General features: G+C 47.0%; 1 long non-coding RNA gene across 1 annotated transcript; it reads left to right on the top strand.

Annotated features, from left to right (window-relative positions):
• Positions 1 to 969: 969 nt before the first annotated feature.
• Positions 970 to 5,874, top strand: LOC309366109. The gene is made up of 3 exons (XR_014166513.1): positions 970 to 1,107; positions 2,605 to 2,731; positions 5,689 to 5,874. It is a non-coding gene; the product is annotated as an uncharacterized lncRNA (long non-coding RNA).
• Positions 5,875 to 7,859: the final 1,985 nt, after the last annotated feature.

The raw sequence follows: 7,859 nt of genomic DNA, 5'->3' as shown, positions 1-7,859 counted from the left end.
GCTAACATCCGGTGCTCAGTACAGAATGGACTGCCCCTTTGTTTCCATGGCAACAGTCACAAACTTCCTGTTTGGCTTTCCAGCCACAAGCAGCAGACTTGGCTGCTATAGCCTTTGCTTGCTGCTGCATTGGTGCTTTAGAATAACAGGCACATCATGTTTTGTTCACCATCTGTGCAGCCCCTGGTCCCCCCCCCAACAGGTTTCCACAAGCATAACTTTATTTTAGGCATGAGTTTAAGAGTTTTCAAAGCCCATGAGGCCTTTGCTAAAGGCTGTTCTCCCATTGGAGTGCTCACAGCCAAGTGTTTCACAATTTTTGGTGATCACACTGGCTTTAGTTCTAACAGTTGGTGCTCAGTGACTCATCTGGGTGCTTCTTCCGGTCTTAGCGTCCTCCAGGTCTCAAAACAGGTCAAAACCTCTAATCTTTCCATCTCTACATGTCATTCTGGGGAAGAGAGTGTGCTGATGGCTGAACCAGCAGCCCTACTTTCCTTCAGGGCATGGTGATGACTTGCTGGACTTTGCAAGGAAGTGGGAGGAAACAGCATCCCAAAGATCCTACAAATATGAATTACTCGGCTCTCCCATGACAACCTTCTGGCCTGTGGCCCTGTACCGTTTATCCTAAGAGAGCCATGAAGATCCTACTTGGAGTGCTCACAGCCCAGTGTTTCCCATTTTTCGGCGATCGCACTGGAGACCTTTGCCTCTTCCAGTACACTGCCTTTAGTTCTAACAGTAGGTGCTCAGTGACTCACCTGGGTGCTTCTTCCGGTTTTAGCATCCTCCACGTCTCACAATGGGCCAAAACCTCTAATCTTTCCATCTCTACATGTCATTCTGGGGAAGACAGTGTGCTGATTGCTGAACCAGCAGCCCTACTTTCCTTCAGGGCATAGTGACGACTTGCTGGACTTTGCAAGGAAGTGGGAGGAAAAGTTTCCCATAGATCCTACAAATATGATTACTCGGCTCTCCCCTGACAACCTTTTGGCCTGTGGCCCTGCACCCAGTCTCACTGCACCGTCTATCCTAACAGAGCCATGAAGATCCTCCAGCTATGTTTGGCTATACTGTCTTTGCTGCTCCTGGCTACGTCTGGTAAGTGATACAGAAGAAGGCAGTTAACCCTTCTGCTTTCTACCAAGTCAAACCACTTGTCCACCTAGCTTAATACTGTGTAAACTAACTGACAGTGGTGTGTGTGTGTGTGTGTGTGTGTGTGTGTGAGAGAGAGAGAGAGAGAGAGAGAGAGAGAGAGAGAGAGAGAGAGAGAGAGAAACTGAGGTGGGAGAATGGAATGGAGAGGAGAGCACTACTCAGAACTATAAACAGTTCCTTATTTTGTTTTATTATTGAATTTGTTAGTTCAAGGTCAAAGGCCTGGTTATAAAGGAAAGTTTTGACTTGCTGCACAAATATATGTAATGATGGCTCCAGGTGATCCTGCTTGGGGAGAGCATTCCACAAACAGGGAGGCACCACAGAAAGGGCCATTCTCCTGTTACCACCTTCCAGACCTCACATGGAGGGGGCAAATGAAGAAGGGCCTTAGATGATGATCACAGCGTCTGGGCTGGTTCATCTGGAGAGAGGCAGACCTTGAGGTCTTGCAGCCCTGAGCCATTTAAGGCTTCATAAGTCGAAACCAGAACATTGAATTGGGGCTGGAAATTAACTGGTAGCCAGCGCAGTTGGGCCAAGAATGGTATAATATGCTTGGGCCATCTTGGCCAGGTGTAAGGAACCAGACCAGCAAATTCTGCATCAGTTAGTTTCCAAACTGTCTTTGGAGGCAGCCTATGTATAAGTGTTGCAGTAATCTTGAAGGTCCCATTTCTATGGATTCCAAAGCAGGGATGGAGAACATGTGTCAGGGGCTGGCTGGACGAGGAGGGCTGGTGTTGAGGTGACAGCTGGGAACCCCCAAATGGAAATCCCAGAGGAAGAAAGCTCAGATCATGGGGGTTGTTGGTGAGACACTGAGGAGAGTTCAGAAGGAGAAGATTGGGAGGAGGTGCAGTGTGCCAAAGGGGCAACATGGTTTAGTGAGCATGACAAACCTGTGACAGGGAGCAGTTCACACTCCAAGGCTGAAGCAGACGAGGGGTGGTGGTGAAGAGGCTGCTGAAGAATGCCTGGAGTCTCCCTTTCCGGTTGTGACAAGATCCCCTGACCACTGGTCCCCAAGAATGTGCAGGGCATTGAGAAAAGCAGAACAGAGGTCAGAGGTGGGCAGACGACTTTAGATAAGGCTTGTTTGGAAGAGGAGGAGCCTTCAAAGGAGTGGAAGACAGGGGCCTTCAGTCCTGGTAACTGCTCAGTGGGGACAAGAGCTACTGGGACGTGTGACTTGAGTTGTATGCCGATTCCTTGAATAAAAAGTAAGCTTCACTGACAACTGTTTCTTTGTGATGACCGGCATTTGTGTGTTCAATGGTTGGAGTTGGGAGCTGGAATGCCACCGTACCCTGAGGTGCCAGTGAACTTGTACCCCCTTTTCCTTCCTCTTCTGAATTTTCTTTGCCCCCTGAAAACTCATAACCTTACTCTGCTCTCTGCAGTGAACAGTGATATTTTCTCTCTCTCTTTCTGCAGGATTTGCCTGGGAGACACCACAGAGTAAGGAAGCATGCAAGGCTGAAGGTGGTAAATGCGTACTTGTGACGTGTCTCCATCTTACTGAGATCGGAAGCTGTGAGGGGAAGATGAAGTGTTGCAAAAAGTAATCTCGTTTTGCCAAACAAGAGATCAAACAAGCTATGAGAGATAAGCTTAATTTCACAAATAGCATCCACGGCCCAAACACTCCAGGCTGAGCATTTCAAGAAGCCTCTGATTTCAGGCTCTTCAGGCCCTTGACTAATGACTCATTTCTGTGAACCACAATGGGAGTTACAGCCAAGGAAACATACTTGGGTTTTGCCCCATATCCTTTTGCAAATACTACAGCCTTTCTTATCTTCTAGTGTTGTAGTCCTTGCTCAGATATACTTAACATGTAGGGCTGCAGAAATTGCCATATGTGTTGCATTCCTCAGTTCATTAACATATCATTTAAATCATGGTGCCATTCTTTGCTTCAAGGTCCAACTCAAATTTAGTACCAGGATTTCCCCATATTCCTCACACAACTAACTCTTTTGAACATTTTGAAAACTCATGTTAATATCTCTAAAAGAGTTTGTAGAGTCTCAGAGTTGATTCAGTAATTGGGATCTGCCATCATTTGTTCATTAGACTCTGACAGTAGAGTCCTAGGCCGTGCGGTTTTTTCTTAAAATTTTTTTAGGGGTACTCTCATGTTGACTCAAGAAAATCACTATTTTATAGTTCAAATGTTGTTGTATAGTTGTTGAGTCGTGTCCGACTCTTCATGACCCCATGCACCAGAGTACGCCAGGCACTCCTGTCTTCCACTGCCTCCCGCAGTTTGGTCAAACTCATGCTGGTAGCTTCGAGAACACTGTCCCACCATCTTGTCCTCTGTCGTCCCCTTCTCCTTGTGCACTCAGTCTTTCCCAACATCAGGGTCTTTTCCAGGGAGTCTTCTCTTCACTTAAGGTGGCCAACGGATTGGAGCCTCAGCTTCAGGATCTGTCCTTCCAGTGAGCACTCAGGGCTGATTTCCTTCAGAATGGATAGGTTTGATCTTCTTGCAGTCCATGGGACTCTCAAGAGTCTCCTCCAGCACCATAATTCAAAAGCATCAATTCTTCAGCGATCAGCCTTCTTTATGGTCCAACTCTCACTTCCATACATCACTACTGGGAAAACCATAGCTTTAATAATAACTACAGCTTTAATAATAAATACAGTAAATGGACATACATTACCTCATATTACACAGCTGACAGTTCACCCATAACGAGTGTAGGGCAGCTTTCAAAACGCTAATAAGACCCACATGCAAAAACAGCATGAGCACCTTGCCTTTTGTTACGACGTTTTGTTGTGTGCGCGGGAGGGGGAAACCGCATGGGAAACTGCTGCTGCATCTTTCAATGTTTCTTTTAAAATTCGTCTATAGCTGCAGCTACACAATGCTTCCAGGACAGCCCTGCGGAGTTTTCCAGGCGCAAATGGGCCTTGAGGGAAGGGGGAAAGAGCTACTGGGAAGGCTCTGCTTTGTGATTTGTTCCCGTAGCGGCAAGGAAACCTGGGCTGCGCCTCTCCCCCCTCCTGCCTTTGCTGTTGCTGCTGGAGGAGGCAATGGAAATGGCATAGACGATCGCGCCAGATCTCAAGATGCCTCTTCCTGTGGCTGAAAGAGGCTTTGCTTCTTCGCAGAAAGCATGTCAACAAAAATGTTTAGGGGTACCTGTTGTTAGGATATTTCCGTTCCACCTTAAAAGGGAGCAGGCTTGTGAGTCACAGAGTCTGCGTATTTCCTGTTCACAGGATGTTTATGTTTTTCTGTTGCTTTCGTTTTCCCTCTCTGTGCCAGAACACGCTAGCAGGCAGTCATGTTTCTTCTTTGTTCTGACCAACGCTGAATAAACATTCTAAATGATACTCTCCTGAGTGCAACTTTCGCTGTGTGAATTCTGCTGATAGAGCGTGCATCCGCCCAGGAATGTGGCAATCTATTTCTGGAGTTCGTGTCGCTAATTGCTGATACTGTATCTACGGGAGGTCGATGGACGTCCGGAGTCCGGAGTCGGCGTGGAGGCAGTGATGGCCTATGTCTCCCTGGCAGTATCCCAACACCTGTACCCCTGTGGCCCCCCACCCGACAAAAAAGCACTGGTCCTAGGCGTGTCTCCCTTTTCTTTTAGATCTGTACAATGGTACCTCGAGTTACGAAATTAATTCGTTCCGGAGGTCCATTCTTAACCTGAAACTGTTCTCAACTAGAGGCGTTCTTTCGCTAATGGGGCCTCTATCTGCCGCTGCACTGCCGGCACACGATTTCCATTCTCATCCTGGGGCAAAGTTCTCAACTCGAGGTAACTTCCAAGTTAGCGGAGTTTGTAACCTGAAGCGTTTGTAACTTGAGGTACCACTGTAATTTTGCCTTCTTTTTGTTCTCTTTTTAACTAAGGAATATCTCTGTAATCCTCCATTTTAATTATTATTATTATTATTATTATTATTATTAATTCCCCAGCCACTCTGGGTGGCTTCCAATAAAAGATTAAAAATACATTAAAAAATCAGTCATTAAAAACTTCCCAAACAGGGCTGCCTTCAAATGTCTTCTAAATGTCAGATAGTTGTTTATCTCCTTGACATCTGATGGGAGCGTGTTCCACTCATGTTAATATCTCTAAAGAGTTTGTTCAGACTCAGAGTTGATTCTGTAACTGGAATCTGTCCTCATTTGTTCATCAGAATCTGACAGTAGAGTCCTAGGCATGTCTCCCTTTTCTTTTCTTTTCTTTTCTTTTCTTTTCTTTTACTTGTTTATTTTGTCTATATCTTCCATTTTCCTTCATTTGTCATTTGTAGTGTTTTTCAGTTCTCGGACATGCACTAGAACAATAGAAATATATACAGAAAACCATGACAAGATCTTTATTCTTGTCCACAGCAGTTTACATTTCCCTTCAATACTTATTGTTGATTGCCTTAGCTCATTCATTCCCTGCAATGCTGCAACTTCCTATGTTCATCATTTTGACATCTGATTCCAGGTGAAATGGAGATAACTGCTGTATATTTTGCTTTGTTTTCAAACAGGTTAGACTGATGGAGGAGTCCTGCTTACCTAAGATCTTTTAAGAGCCACTGGATTGCCGCTTGATACCCAGTTAGAGACACCTTCTGCTTCTTCACCAAAGCATTTGGATCAAAAGAATAAGCCATCGTAAAATGTTCCATGATTATACCAGCTTACCCCTTTCAATAAAAGCAAATTAAAAAGTCTTTCCAGTTTTTTTCTTTTTCTTTTTCGAGTTTTTATTAGGACTTTAATGTACTATCTTTATTTTTACTTTCCAGAGATCACAAGGGCATGGTGATCTATGGGCAGGGTGCTTTAGACCAGGAAGGCCTGTGTTCTAATCCACACATGGCCATGAAACTTACAATAATAATAATAATAATAATAATAATAATAATAATAATAATAATAATAATAAATTTTATTTATATCCCGCCCTCCCCAGCCAAAGCTGGGCTCAGGGCGGCTAACAAAAATAAAACAATACAAAAGTACAATACAAACAACACTCTAAAATCATTCATTGTAAAATTGATTCAAATCAAGCCACTGGCAACCATTGTGCCAGAGCTCCACGAAGATTGCCGAGGGAGGGAGTCAGGCTGTGCCCTGGCCAAAGGCCTGATGGAACAGCTTTGTCTTGCAGGCCCTGCGGAAAGATGTCAAGTCCCGCAGGGCCCTAGTCTCTAGTGACAGAGCGTTCCACCAGATCGGAGCCACAGCCGAAAAAGCCCTGGCTCTAGTTGAGGCCTGCCTAACTTCTCTGTGGCCCGGGACCTTCAAGATGTTTTTATTTGAAGACCGTAAGTTTCTCTGTGGGGCATACCAGGAGAGGCGGTCCCGTAGGTACGAGGGTCCTAGGCCGTATAGGGCTTTAAAGGTTAAAACCAGCACCTTAAACCTGATCCTGTACTCCACCGGGAGCCAGTGCAGCTGGTATAGCACCGGGTGAATGTGGTCTCGCAGCGAAGACCCCGTAAGGAGTCTCGCTGCAGCATTCTGCACCCGCTGGAGTTTCTGGGTCAGCCTCAAGGGCAGCCCCACGTAGAGCGAGTTACAATAATCCAGTCTGGAGGTGACCGTCGCATGGATCACAGTGGCTAGGTCAGGGCGAGAGAGGTAGGGAGCCAACTGCTTAGCTTGGCGGAGATGAAAAAATGCCGCCTTTGTTATAGCTGCAATCTGCGCCTCCATGGAAAGGGAGGTGTCGAAGATTACACCCAAACTCTTAACGGATGGTGCTGGCACTAATTGCACCCCCGCAAGAGATGGGAGTTGCCTCCCCGATCCCATATCGTCCCGTCCCAGCCACAGGACCTCTGTCTTCGAAGGATTTAGCTTCCATCAACAGATGGAGTTGGGTGTCATCAGCATACTGATGGCAACCCAGCCCAAAACTCCGGACAAGCTGGGCGAGGGGGCGCATAAAGATGTTGAAAAGCATCGGGGAGAGTATCACACCCTGAGGTACTCCACACACCAAGGAGTGGCGCGATGACAATTCCCCCCCAAGCGCCACCCTCTGTCCCCGACCAGAGAGAAATGAGCGCAGCCATTGAAGGACTGTGCCCTGAAACCCCACGTCGGCAAGGCGGTGGTCCAGGAGTTCGTGATCAACCATGTCGAAAGCTGCTGACAGATCTAGAAGAATCAGCAGCCCCGACCCGCCTTGATCCAGCTGTCTACGAAGATCATCTGTTAGGGCAACCAGAGCCGTCTCGGTCCCATGACCCGCGCGGAAGCCGGACTGGAATGGATCCAGAGCCGATGTTTCATCCAGAAACCTACCAAGCTGTTCGGCAACCACTCTCTCAATCACCTTACCCAGGAACGGAAGATTCGAAACCAGGCGGTAATTGGATAGATCTAAAGGATCTAATGATGTTTTCTTTAAGAGCGGGCGCACCACTGCCTCCTTCAGTTCCACAGGGAATGTCCCCGTGCCAAGGGACAAATTGATGATATCCCCCAGGAGGGCCCGCACCTCGTCTGGACACGCTCTAATCAGCCAAGATAGGCACGGGTCGAGAGGACAGGTGGTGGGCTTTCCAGCTCGGAGGAGTCTGTCCACATCGGCTGGGGATATCCGGTCAAAGTGGTCCAATACTGGACCCGAAGACAGTCGAGGGGCCTCCAGTTCCTTTATTGTATCCAAATTGGCAGGGAGGACACTAGATGTGTCACAGAG

The sequence above is a fragment of the Podarcis melisellensis genome (genome assembly GCF_964234715.1).
Source record: "Podarcis melisellensis genome assembly, chromosome: 3".
In the NCBI taxonomy this organism is placed as follows: domain Eukaryota; kingdom Metazoa; phylum Chordata; class Lepidosauria; order Squamata; family Lacertidae; genus Podarcis; species Podarcis melisellensis.
Note: the sequence above shows the minus strand (reverse complement) of the source record. Positions and strands in the feature narration are given on the sequence as shown.